The 14,579-nt window shown below is 42.7% G+C and overlaps 1 long non-coding RNA gene across 3 annotated transcripts in view; it reads right to left on the bottom strand.

The window, feature by feature from the left end:
- The window catches only part of LOC143836771 (uncharacterized), a 174,392-nt gene that overhangs the window by 69,216 nt on the left and 90,597 nt on the right, over positions 1–14,579 (bottom strand). For 2 of the 3 annotated variants that reach the window (XR_013230726.1, XR_013230724.1), the window contains exon 3: positions 8,157–8,276. The exons of the other annotated variant lie outside the window; for it this stretch is intronic. This is a non-coding gene — a long non-coding RNA (uncharacterized LOC143836771). Of the gene's footprint in view, positions 1–8,156; positions 8,277–14,579 lie in introns of those variants that run through there. 3 annotated transcript variants of the gene reach the window in all.

The raw sequence follows: 14,579 nt of genomic DNA, 5'->3' as shown, positions 1-14,579 counted from the left end.
CTGGGGACAAACAACTCAATGCAAAACTTATAAGACTCAGTGAATCCATTCACTTCTGTTCCCTTTTCATAAACAGGAGAATTACATATTAATTTTCCTTTGATTAAAAGTACTTAACTTTAGTTGAATCACAGCTATGTTACTGAAGAATATACGCATTTTAAAAAAAGAACTATTAATAATTGGAAGTAGTCTTCACAGGCACTGTTTGATTGAAAATTATGATTACCCTACTGTAGCCTATTAAATGTTTCTTTGTGAGCACCAATCCTAATTTTAGCCTTTTCTGATGTATTAATTTAGTTTTAAAATATTAATACAGGAACACTGGTGTTATTAATATGCTGCTAGTATGCTGACCCTGAACAAAATGAAATAAGGCTTATCAGGCAGTGAGCTTAAATAAATGTTAGCTTTAATTACCACCCAGCCAAAAATCAAAGTTCATTTTGCCCAAGCCCTGAAATACTCTAGGATAAACCACATGGACAAAAACACAGTAGTTGGAGAATTGTAATGTTTTCGTATTACTTGATTTAGATGAAATGGATTTTGAAATAGTATGTTTTATGTATGCACAAATCTTCATAGAATTGCAATACTTTCATTTTAATTAGTGAAAAAACTCAATTACTAGTGAAATTATATCAGAACATATTTGCACCCAAAAAATGGCAGAAGCTGTAGCTCAGTGGCAATTAGTGATGCCAGCTTCCTGGTAGGCCCTGGGGATCTCCCAGAATTACATCTAATCTCCAGAGACCAATTCAACTGGAGAAAATGGATGTTTGGGCAGGTGGACACCATGGCTTTATACCCCACTGAGGTTCCTATGCTTCTCAGGCTACATTCTCAAATCTCCCAGAGTTTCCCAATCTGGATCTGGTAGCCCTTGCCCCATTGCCTGCTTGTGGCAAATCAGGGGGGGAGGGGGCTACTGGCAGAGTAGATGCCTTGTATGCAGAAGGCTCCAGGTTTAAATCTTGGTATTACATTCACAAAGAGCATAATCGGGAAATATCATTATACCATCTAGGGGTGTCTTCTTTAGATTTATGTATTTATTTAGATTTCTATACTGCCCATTTCTTTGCAGCTCTGGGTGGTTGAGAAATACCTGACGATTTTTGGGGTGGAGTATGTGGTTTTGAGGAGGGAGGGGACCTCAGCATCATATAATGGCATAGTCCACCTTACAAAGCAGCCATTTTGTTTTGATGAACTCTTGTGAACTATACCACAGTGTGTAGTTTGTACTGTTATTGTTAATATTATATAATTGTATAATGTTAGTACTTATACTGTGCTTCACCTCTGGTTGGCTGTCTAGATCTGTATAAGTCAAATACCTGAGGGACTGTCTTTCAGATGTCTGACTTGGTTAATTGTACTAACTTATTCTATGTAATCTGCCTTGAGTACCAGTGAGCAAAGCTAGAACATAATGTGCCTTTTCACTTCTATGCCCCACTCAATGTGTATTCAGCATATTTAAACTCATTGTCTGAAAGGAGTTTGTTGTTTTTTTTTCCTGGGAGAAAATTTCCTCATGTATTCCACTAGACCAAGGGTGGCCATCCTATGCTGGAATTGTAGTCCATGGACATCTGGAGAGCCACAATTTGGCCACCCTTGCACTAGACTGATGGTGAGGGAAATGCCTTCATATTGCAACTGACCTGTGGTGACCTCACAGGGTTTTCTAGGTAAAAGATGCCAAGAGATGGCTTGCCATTGTGTACCTCCTGGACCTCCTTAGTGGTCTCCTATACAAGTACAAACTAGGATTCAATATGCATAACCTCTAAGATTTGACAAGACTGGGCTAGCCTGGGGTAGCCAGGGCAGGGCAATACACAGATAAGTGGGATTCAAGGAAGACACTGAAATGCAACTTTGAAAACGTAGTTATGAGGGGTCCTGTTGAAGGCCATCTTGAAAATTCTGCTGTAATTCTGCTGAAATTCTTTCATGCTGTAATGCAGTGAATGAACATTTAATCGAAACCATATCGTTTTGGTGTTTTTGACAACTGTCACAATTTGTTGGTTTTCATCTTTCTGCACAAAACACATTGCTTGTCAACTATGTATAAAGCCCCACAATAGTGTTCCTTTTCTTCATTCAAGAGTTCAGTGAGTTGTGTAGATTCTGCATGAATCTAAGTTTAGGCAGGCTCCCTAACCCAACCGAGAAAGTTTTTAAAGTGAAAATTCTCAAACAAACCACCACCCTCCCCAGCTCTTTGGAGTTTCCTCACTAATGCTATGAACACTGGGAATAAAGGATGAAGGAACAGTTCAATATTCACATAGCTGCTTGACTGAACTCCCCCCTCCCTCAAGTCAAATGTCCCCCATTCTGACACAGAACCTGAAACTTACATAGATTCACCAGAGCTCTCTACTGTGCAGATTTCTGACTAGATCACAAAATGGGAAAGATTAGAACTAGAACACTGAATGTAGAAAACAGATGTTTTCCAAGAACATGAAGGAAGAATCCAGGCTGGTTACTTTCTGAAAAACAGAAAGTCACACAAGTAAAACTCTACAGCACCTTGAAAGACAGTAAAGAGATGGCAGCAGGGTTGAAGCAAGAGCACAAAACGAGATTCCGTAAAAACAAACCTCCACGGCAGAAAAGGCAGAGCTGAGAGCTGTTTCCCTTAAGACAAGCAATTTTAAGTTTACAGAAGTGCCTTTATGTTATTTGATTCCTGAAACCCTTAAAACCACTGACTTCCTCTGGGAGTTAAGCTGTAAAACTGAAACCACTTACTCCTTAGTAGTGGTGTGGGAGTAAGTGGTTTTCATTTCCCAGTCTAGAGACAAGTTCTGATGTGTGCATTAAAGCTCGGTTTCTTCTCCCTCTCCCACCACCATGTGCCCATGATAGCATACTCCACAATTTATGAACATGAGTTGTACAGAAAATATTCATGCATCTACAAACAAGGAGATGGGGGATCTTTAGAAACAGGAACACCACATGTATCTCCATGGATGCTTGCTTCAATTTCAGAATTGGGGTGGAATGGAAGCTTTTGCAGATATATCTGAGTATTCCAAATATATCCAAGATTTGTTGGGATACCAAAATTTGGGTCCTGTTATTGGGACTAACCAGGAATGTCAGGAATCTGTGTTTGAAGTCTCCCAAGGCTGTTTCTTCACATATACCCTTCCGTATATCTGTGTCTCCTGGGGCTTGATATCAGCTTGACAGATGGTTTTAGGTAACTGTGAGTTTCAAGTGTTTCGGGGTTAACATTTTTGTTAGGTTGGGTTGGGTTGGGTTGGGTTTGCAGAGCTTTTTTGGTGGATTTGCAGTCTTAACACTGAAAGTCCTGCATTTTACATAGGTTGAGATTCTTATGTTTTGTGCAGGTTCAGATTCTCATGTAGATTTAGATTCTTGTGTTTTACATTTGTTAGGCTCGGCAATAGCTTGCCATATGATTCCTATGGGGGGGTTAAATTCTCTTCCCCCCCATAGGAAACAATGAAGGGGCACCTTCAAGGGCCCATATAATTGGATACCTTGGTCCAACTGACTTGAAATTTGGAGATTATTTGGAGACAGGCACCAGCTCCTCTCCAACAGGGCTGTACCTTCTTTGATTGAGTCAAATCATCTAATGTTAGGTCTTCCTCTTTCCTTGGGTCTTTCCTGCTGCCTTCAACTTTTCCTGGCATTATTGTCATTTCCAGTGCCAGTTGGCATCTCTTAACTTGAACCAAGTACAATAGTCTCAGTTAGGTCATTTTAGCTTTTAGGGAGAGGTCAGGCTTGATTTGGTCTAGAATCCAGTTAATTATCTTTTGGGCAGTCCATGTCTCAGGTGAGTATTATTCTCATGCTAGTGTGTTGTATGGTGGAGCTACTTAATCCTCCAGTTTCCATACACGGTAATTAAGGTTTTGATTATGCTACACGTCTTTGAATAAATTGTTACTACTTCCTATGGAAACTGGAATTAGTGTCATCTTTCTGCTAACCACATTATATTGCAAATGTGCAGCATAAAGTAAAAGGCAGAAATTGTATTACAGCTCTTCCTACCTCCATATATTTCTGAATGCTGATATATAGTATGATAATTAAGGAAGGGGAAACTTACCTATATTAATTATACAGGCATTAAGGAAAAAAGAAAACCTGCAGTCTGCTTTTAATTTTAAATGCAGCAGCAGATGCTCTGGGTATTACAGGTCTATTAATTTCCCTGGAATTACATTTACCTTTTAAAACTGTCAAATGTTTCTTAGAAGAAGAAAAAGGCCTAAGATTTCAGAAATCAGCCTTACCAAAAGGAAGAATAAGAACATCCTGTGATTTTATACTAGTTCCCATTCTTAGAGTACGGTAGCTTACAGTTTTCACCAGAAACTCCATTTCAGATTTGAGCAGAGAATGAAGAAAAAGAAGAGATTTCAGCACAGAGGGAGCAAAATTCAGTACTCATCCAGAGTGAACTGTGCATGTTGCACAATACTTAAACAATATATCATTTATACATGTAACATGTACAATAAATTGACCAAAAAACATTGAAAAATACATATACACAGGGGAAAGAATGAAAACAGATTCATATCTGGAGGACAGAGAACAAAATAGGACTTTTCAGGTTGAAATGGCGTGGATGAGAAATCATTCCTAAAAAAAATGAATATCCCTGAAAATCAATTTTATATTTAAAAAATGCACCTGACACATTTTGAAACAATATCAAGGGCACTATAACAGAAACATATATACTAAAGTGGAACATTTTCTTCCGTGGTCATTAGAAATATCAAAATCTTAACCAAAAATTCTATATAGCAACATTTGTTATGAAATCTTTTCTTGATGATAAAGAGGTACATATTGATTGTTCCTCTTTAAATCTACGTAATTCAACATAAGAAGGGCCATCAAATATTCCACTTCCAGAAAAATTCTTCAGATTCTCCCCTTAAAAGCATTTTTTTCTGACTTTAAACCATCCCCATTTGCTATACAACCCTACAGGCATTTTCCAGAGAACATATTCTTGTTCAAACAATACTAATGAACTATTTAGCAGATAAATATATGATGAATAATTCATTTCCCAGGGAGACAAATTCTCCTTATTATTTTTTTTTCCTCAGAGGATCCCATTATTATCTCTATACATTATAAGAATACATTTCTGTTATAGAGCTATCTTTAGCCACTATTTTTTTTCTTCTAAGGAAGCATCACTGCAACCACCAGAAGCGTTGATTTTATACTCTGCTTTTCAATACCCAAAGGAGTCTCATTTCCACACTGGAGGCTTTGCACTGGACTGCAGGCTGGAGTTTGAGTTGGGACAGGTTTTCCTGCCTCTTTCTGCTCCTGCAAAGGGGAACATTTGGCCCTGTTTACCTCATCTGCCCCAGATTTGTGCTCCCACATGGGAGCCGGAGCAACAAAGACCACTCACTGTCATGCAAGAATCTATACTTATCTTTTCTTGTGAACCGCCCTGAACTGTAAGGGAAGGTGGTATAAAAATGTAATAAATAAATTAGAAGAAGAGTTGGTTCTTATATGCCGCTTTTCTCTACCAGGAGGAGTCTCAAAGCAGCTTATAATCACCTTCCCTACATTTCTTCACAGATGGGACCTCTGAGTCCATTTCTGCACCCAGAATTCAGCCCGGTCCAGTGCGTGTCTGGTCATGGGGCTAATTCCAATTTACGGATGATGTTGGTGCTGATCTGGGGTAGTCCTGGGCCTCTCATGACTCAGGCCCTCAGTCGGCTTGTAGCTGCAGCCTGGCCCATCTGGAAGAGGAAAAATCTGGTCATGAAGCATGTTCCTTTAGTCCATGGCTCTTCCCGAGGAAGCCTGTTCCACTGAGAAACCGCTTTGACAGGAACTTCTTCTGAAAGTTCAGAGGAAGTTAAAACTATGGCACTTCTTCATTGGTAATGCATCATAGGTACGACATAGGAAACAACTTAAAAGAAGAAGAGTTTCTTATATCTCACTTTTCACTGCCTGGAAGAGTCTCAAAGCAGACTTTCCTCTCCCCACAACAGGCACCCTTTGAGGAGGGTGAGGCTGAGAGACCTCTGTCAGGACTGCTTGGTCAGAATAGCATTATCAGGGCTGCGAGGAGCCCAAGGTCCCCCAGCTGACTGCATGTGGAGGTGTGGGGTAATCAAACTGGGTTTACCAGATTAGAAGCCACCCCTCCTAATCACTATACCAGTTCCTTCACCCAGGCAATTCCAGCAGCCAGGGTGGCAGTCTTGAGGGTTCGTGGACAGCAGTTCATGCAAAGAAGATGCATGCTGCAGTACGGTCAGGTTGTTTCAAGCCCTCCCATGCTGCTATGGCTCCTGGGGGGAATGAGTCAATCCAAGGACAAATGGGACCTGAGCACTTAGGATCCTTAGATGACTAATCCATCATGGGGTACCAGGCTGCGTGGAATCTGCCACCTGTCCAGATTGGTCTCAGATGGGAAAATTGGTCACTTTTTCACCATGGCTAACGGGTGGTAGAAATTATTCTAGGTGCCCACAATATCATGGCTGTGGACAAGTCTGCTGGTGCAGTTATATAATTTGCATGATATGGGCTTGGGCTGCAGTGGCCTTCACTTCAACAGTTTTGTGGAGTTTCAGAGATAGCAGGATCTCCCCCCCCCCTGCTGGTTGGATGGGTTTACTGTGCTTAGCTGGTGTGTGAGCACATAATAATGATCAGATGGGGAAGGAAAAATTAGTCTGGCTGGGTCCCCAACCTAATTGTCAGATGGCATCCTGGGGAACTTTGCGAGCCATATGGTAGCCACCTTATGGCTGCCTCCTAGGACTTCGTTGGTCTTTCCTTCAGCAGACCAGAGATTCTGGGGCTGGTGTTCAATAGCTTGGAGAAAGTAGTTTAGTCTGATTTCTGTGTCTACCTCTGAATTGTTCCAGGTCGGACATCAATGGTGCTGCCAGTGCTGGTTGTGGGAGAAGCCAGGCATGCTGCAAGGTCAGGCAATGATATCCACCGGGGTCTCAGAGGCCAACTTTGGATTACCTGGCCAGAGGTCACAGCAAGAAGTGGCTCACATTCCAGGACACCATTCTGAGGGAGGCTTCCCATGATGATCCCTTGTCGAGGGTAAAAAGGCAACTGCCTGCAGATGCTTTCAGCTGCTCTGATTGTTCCACAGGAGAGCCTCTTGGGACACAGATCGTTAGTCCAAGTGGTTGAATGCTATTTACTGGGGGAATGCTTGGCCTCCAGAGTGAATTCTCTATGAGCAGTTGGTGGTGAATGGAGTCTTAGGGACTATAGCCAGGTTCCTTGGATGGGACACCATAACATGAGGTAGACAGGCTCTCAGCATTCTTGTGCAGGATGCTGAACAGGCTGGCACCTCCGAGTCCACTGTAGTTTATCTGGGCGACGATGCCACACTGGTGATGCCTAGCTTGCAGCTTGTCAAGTTAATATCAGTCAGCCTGGTTGTTTTGGTGGCAGTCTCCCTGAAACAATAGGTGTGCAATCAGACTCTCTGGTGTTTGGGATCTCCATATGAGGCATCATGTAAGTGAGTGTGGCTGACCTGGCAGTACAGCCAGGGGATCATTTGGGGGCAGCCAACGAAGGTTTTGTGCCCCTTTGGCACCCCCACATAGGTCACTTCCTTTACTGGCGGATTCCAGTAGGCAAAGGGATCTGCTCTCCCAACGGGGAATGATGCAGATCCCCAGGGTGTCTCTAGATTTTTTGAGGTGTGGTGCAGTTTTCTGACTCCTAGGTCAGTCTCCCTGTTCCATGCTGTGCCAACCCTCCCGTGGGAGGTAATAAAAGCTGTGGACTTGTTTATACCCAATATTGGTGTGTCCTGTCTTATTCCAGCCCAAGTTGCCCTCCTGCAAGTAAAATACAGAGCACCAACATTTTTTCAAACAATGATTGCCTAGCCCCCATACAATATCCCATATATCCATTTTCTTTAAAAGAGGTGATTTTTATTTAAAATTGGTTCTGACAGCTGAGGTTTTTCATGAATCTTTGGGATTTATTTTACTTATTTGCTGTTTCACAATGTGCATTAGAAGGCATTCATAAACAACAGAAAATGCTTGTGTTGGTCCATAAGCTCCATTATCTTGATTGAATATATTTGTCTATGTCTGTTCTAATATCCAAACCTTACATTACAGGTTAATGAGCTTTAAAAATTATATTTTCGGTGTTCCATAAATGAAAACCCATTGCATCAGCATTCATTTCAAATGCAGGTTTTTTTTCTAAAAAGAAAAAAAAATTAAAAGAAACATCTTTTATATTCAGTACTGGGGAACTGCAGTTGAGATTCAATCTGATAAATACTTATGAGCATCACCTCCTCCACAAAAAAAGAAGACAAAAAGAAAATCTCTTTTTCTACTTCCATTTCATACATTATGCTATAATGACTGGACTTTTCCCTTCATAATATCTCTTCACTACCATTTCACCATCTCCAATATATTATTTATTTACAACAATTATCTCCCACCTTTCAGTACAACAGCTGGCAATTGATAGGGACAGGGGGTAACAGCATTACACGTTGCACGATATTACCTTGGGTGGAAAACTGGAAGTGACATCATGTTGCTCTAGCAATCACTGGAAACTCTATAGTTTTACCATCGAGTTTGACACTTTCTAGAGTGACAAGATGTCACTTCTGGGTAATATTAGTGATTAAAAAAATTCTTCCACTGTTGAGCAATAACAGAAAGAAGGATTGCTGATAGGATGTCTCCCACAATATTGAGGAACTTGGCAATTCTGGCACAACATACTGCCATTTTTGCCGCTGTGCGGAACAATACAATGACTTACAGATCCTGAGACATGCAATTCTGTCACTTAGGAGTAGAGAAGATTTTTTTTTTTGCACCGACAGGTTCATAAATGTTTGCCCCTGAACTTCTTTTTATATGTCAATGAAATCACTTTTTTTTTCCTGCCACAAGCTTTGCAGCTTGGGGTCAAAGTTGAGTTTTGGGACTGGAATATTTGTACAGCTATACTGCTATACATGACAAGCAGAAAAACCTACACCAATAGATTTGTTTTACCACAAGGGCAGCTAACACTCTTTGGTGGCTAAACTCAGGTGGTTCAGGTGGCTAAACTCAGTTTGCCATTCTAGCAAGGCTCTTGAATCAGCTAAACATCTTCATTATACTGCATATTTGTTGGATGTTTATGATGCTATTCACTTATTTGCTGGTAATTCACTTTCTCATGTATGCAAAACCAAATACACCAATATAAGATAGGGGAGACTTATCTTGGAAGTAGCATGTGTGAAAAGGATCTAGGATTCTTAGTAGACCATACATTGAACATGAGTCAGCAGTGTGACTCAGTGACTAAGAAGGCAAATGGGATTTTGGGCTGCATCAAACGGAGTATCGTGTCCAGATCACAGGAGGTAGGGATGTAGACAAGAGGGATGTAGACAAACTGGAACATGTCCAGAGGAGGGCAACAAAGACGGTGAGGAGTTATGAGACTAAGACATATGAAGAAAGGTTGGGGGAGCTTGGTCTGTTTCACCTAGAGAGGAGACGACTGAGAGGGGATCTGATAACCATCTTCAACTATTTAAAAGGGTGCCATATGGAGGATGGAACAGAATTGTTCTCTCTTGCCCCAAAGGGATAGACCAGAATGAATGGGATGAAATTAATTCAAAAGAAATTCCATCTAAACATCCAGAAGAAGTTCCTGACAGTTAGAGCGGTTTCTCAGTGGAACAGGCTTCCTCGGGAGGTGGCGGGTTTGCCATCTTTGGAAATTTTTAAACAAAGGCTAGATAGCCATCTGACGGAGAGGCTGATTCTGTGAAGGCAAAGGAGTGGCAGGTTACAGTAGATGTGAGTGTCCTGCATAGTGCAGGGAGTTGGACTAGATGACCCATGAGGTCCCTTTCAACTCTATTATTCTATGAGTCTATGATTCTATGATTCTACACATCATTCGATAGCAAAATAGCAAAACCTGTCCTATTCAGGACTTTGCAGTACAATATCTTCTGTCCCATTTCAGGTTCCTTGTGTAGTGGAGGCATAACTACCAATGTTATAGCATAATGCTTGCCTTACTCTACATTTCAAAGATCTCTGCAAAAAAACAAAAAACAAAACAAAACATGGACATAAACAAATCCCAGCTGTGGCATCAGGATCCATGCAGCTGACTTTGCAGACAGTATCTGCTTCCCCTTGTGGGATGTCTGTAATATGGAGGGTCACCATTTTACGAAGGTTCCCACATGTTCTGCTTGTGGCCAGCATTCAGTGCCACACCAACAAGACAAGGCAAGACAAATTCCTTTTAGCAGCCAACAATATTAACTCACAGGAGCTTTAAATGAGATGTTTTGGCATGTATTTTTAATACTAGCTACTTTTAAAGCTGTCAGTTCATACATTCCGTCTTTATAATATAATTTACCATCTGTTCCTACTTATGTTCTCCACTCAGTTTTGAAAATGATCACTATGCGGGAGGGGGAGTGTTGCTGTTTAAGCACATTGTTCTGGTAAGATTTCAAAACACCTAATGTTAGAAATCAAGAATGTAAAATAAAGGATCTGAGAGAGTTTCAACAGATTCAGATTAGTGCTTTTGATAAACGAAACCCAGGGTCCTGATTCATCATCAGTCAGTCCAAGTTGTTCCACTGATCTCAGGGCACTTAAGCAGTAGTGCTGTGCCTACTAATCTTACAGTATGTTTGATGAATGATTTACTTAGCCTGTTTTTCATGTTTCATTTCAGCTTGACCGGTGTCCTGCAGGGCTGCATGTTTAAAAGGATAGAAGTGGTATATCGATAAGCTAAAATCTTATTTAGCAAACTAACAGTCCAGTTTTAATTAGCAAGGGAGATCTTTTAGTGAGGATGGGAGTTCAAATATACTTGCTGATTTCTGGAGCTGTTTTTTTTGTTGTTGTCGCTGTTGTTGAATTACTGGAGAGAAAAGATAAAAAGAGCAGCATCTCTCTTGAAATCCAATCATCCTCAAGCTTTTTGGAATAGAATCATCCTCAGCCTCTTTGCCTTTTTCTGCCTCTTCATGTTGTGATTGGTCAGGGTTCTTGCCTGTCTCTATATTATCTGCCACATACTGAAGCACAATAATTTATTGTCCCATGGTATGCTGTTCCTGATGCTTCCATTCTTTCTCTGTTTGTCTTTCCGCTTGTCTTACCTTTTCACATTACCCTTGAGAATCTGGCACCAGCTTGCCTATATAATGGAACAACCTAAGAGTAGCTAGGCCTGTTCAGAACAGTGGCCAATCTAATCCTGCCTCCTGTTTTCAGCAGTAGACAACCATATGCAACCAGGGGCCCCATAAGCGAGAGCCACGGGCAACAGACCTTCCATGCTGACTTTAACATTAGATCATCAGATCTTCTGCTTTTGAAACTGGAGATACCATCCAGCTGTCATAGCTAATGGAGTTAGTGGATATTTTGGACTGATACTAAGATGTGGTTTTGGGCTGTATGATATAACAGTTCCATTCCTACCACTTGGAAGAGAAAAAGTCCAAAAGGAGAGAAAGGTGGGCACTGGACAAGACCCAGAAACCACATCCACATTGAGGTGATACAGTCAGGGAACTCCATAGTGAATTTCACATGCATAGCATCCCAAGAAACAGCTAAACAGTTAACGAATTCCAACAAACCCAAAGGTTCATAAACAAGGGGGCTTCCATGCAAGTTAAGGGTTCAGGGTTTTTTTTATTTCCTCACAACCCATGACTACCCACAAATCCATTTTCCAGGTTTGTGCCCTCCTTTACTGGCCACTACACCACTAAGAGCGCTTGAACTGACTTAAAAAGAGCACCAAATAAGCGCTCAGAAGGGAACAGAGAATTAAAACAATAAGTTTTGCACACCTCTCAGTTAATACTGAGAGACTAAGTCCTAGGAAAAATCTGCTGAAATCATTCATGAGTTCAGTAATTTATCAATTATTTTGTGATTGTTGAACTAATTATTTCAGTAGATTTTCCTATGTATACATTGTGTTGCTATTAAGAAGAGCTATTGGGAATAGTGGTTTGCACTCAATGTGCTACCATTCCCATTTCCCCACAAAACGATATCTAGCAAATGCAAGATTCTTTAACAAAAATAAAAAAGCTTGTTTATGGTATCCAGGTTTCATTTATTCAGCTTTTGCATGCAGAAAAGAAGAGAAAAGAACTTTAAACACACACAGACATATATACGTATATATATTTGCAACACCCTTTAGGACAAATGAAATATTGTACCATTTCCATCTGGCATCTTTCAACTCCTCCATCCTTAATTGGGTACGGGGGGGAAATACTCAGCATAATGTCTATAACACTCTTGTTTTAAATGTTACTTCATTTAATCACATTTTAACAGCTAAACTGGGTGTTTACAAACAGGTTCTGGGATTAGTATGAGTGGCAACTGGTGGGAGACTATGCTGTGCATGTGCATGGGGGTGGGGCTTCCTTTGTAGTGTAACAGAATTGCAGGCAATGTGATAATGCCATTTCAAGCACAGCAGGGAGTGATACCACCACACCACCAGTGATTCTCTAGCATTCAGACAAAACTCTGGTTTAACCATAGAGTTCTGAAAGACGGCTAGAGCATTGCCAGTGATGCAGTGATCCCACACTTTGGTAGAGGACAGGAAGGCCTGGAGGATCATTGTCCATGGGGTCGCAATGGGTCGGACACGACTTCGCACATAACAACAACAAACTACAACATTACACTGAACCAGTTCCTTCATCTTCAACCTACTCTCTCAGTCTCTGCAATCTCAAGACAATTATATTAATATAACTTATAGGACTGTTATAAGGGTTTCTGAAACAAAGTGTGAAACAGTTCAAAGATTTGAAAATATGTGCCCTAAATGCTAAGCGTGATGATGATGATATGCATTATTAGCACTTGATTACCTGATCCTTGATATTCCCTGCCGAGTAAGCAGTTGTAGTATATTTCGGTTGCCATCTGGCGCTACGACATTTTTGTCTGTGTCAATTAATCTGCGACATGCAGGCCCATTCACGTGTGCAAGTCCTTGCTCAATACGACTGACCATCAAGGAATGGCAAGCACTGTGAGTTGGCTCCAAGTCACATACCACTAAGTAATAATAACACTCAAACACAGACTGCATGGCAGCGGAATGGATGAAAACAGCAGGTAGGAGAAGCTCTGAAATATACAGAAGACGAATCTGCAGTGTTGATTTACAGTATTTGCTGGCATATAAGACTACTTTTCCCCCCTGAAAAACATGCCTCCAAGTGGGGGGTCGTCTTATATGCTGGGTGCACTTCAGTTGGGACAGACATAGCTGCCCATAGTGGCCTCCCTATGTCCGCCCGGTGCCCATAGTGGCCTCCCGATGCCCGCCCACCTCGTTCTACATACCATCCAGTATCGCGCGGTATCCAGTGCAGCGGGTCATCAGCGTGGCTGCGGCAAGTGGCTGCGGCAAGCGTCAGCAGCGAGACAGGGGTGCCAGCCTTTTCGGCATGACCGGCGGGAAGCATGCTCAGCGGGAAGCAGCGGCGCTCCAACCCGCCCCTTGTCTACGCAGAGCTCGCACTTGCGTACTAGTGCCGGTCATAGGGAGATGTAGGGGCAGGCCGAAGGCGCTGTGGTTGCGCTGCGGCCGTACAATGGTGACAAACTCTATATTTTGAGTGGAAATGTTGGGGGGTCGTCTTATACGCCCAGTCGTCTTATACGCTGGCAAATACGGTAAGTATTTTCCTGCTTTAATAGATTCTAAAATGTCATGATTTGTGCTTTAAGACAGTGGTCCCCAACCTTTCCGAGGCTGGGGACCGGCAGGGCATCGGGCCGCGCCCCCGCGAACCGCGCCCGTGCGGGCCACGCCCGCGGATCGGGCCGCGCCCGCGGGCCGCGCCCACGCCGCGCCCGTGGGCCGCGCCCACGCCGCGCCCGCGGATCGGGCCGCACCCGAGCCGCGCCCGCGAGCCGCGCCCGGGCCGCGCCCACGGATCGAGCCGCGCCCGCGGATCGGGCCGAGCGGGCGTGGCCCGCACAGGCGCGGCCCGGCCCTGATTCTCTCTCCCCGCCTCCCGCAGTAAGAAGCTTCCCGGGCCGCAAGCTTGCGGCCTGGGAAGTTTTTTACTGCGGGGGCGGGGCGGGGAGAGGGAGCTGCGGCCCGGTGCCATGGCCTTTGCGGCCCGGCACCGGGCCGCGGCCCGCAGGTTGGGGACCACTGCTTTAAGAGAATTGTAAGTTTCAGTTGCCATTTAAGTCAATCTTTCGCCTCAGCCTTTGAGGGTTCCAAGAACCAGTCAAAGCTAACATCACATACAAGATTTTTGGCTTTTCTTACTAGCCACAATGAATTGAAACACATTTAGCTGTAACTGGAGAGTACACTACCTTGTGAGGTAGGTGAGGCTGAGAGAGCCCTGAGATTACTGAAGAAGAGTTGGTTCTTATATGCCACTTTTCTCTACCTGAAGAAGTCTCAAAGCAGCTTACAGTCCCCTT

The sequence above is a fragment of the Paroedura picta genome, chromosome 4 (genome assembly GCF_049243985.1).
Source record: "Paroedura picta isolate Pp20150507F chromosome 4, Ppicta_v3.0, whole genome shotgun sequence".
NCBI classification, from domain to species: Eukaryota; Metazoa; Chordata; class Lepidosauria; order Squamata; family Gekkonidae; genus Paroedura; species Paroedura picta.
Note: the sequence above shows the minus strand (reverse complement) of the source record. Positions and strands in the feature narration are given on the sequence as shown.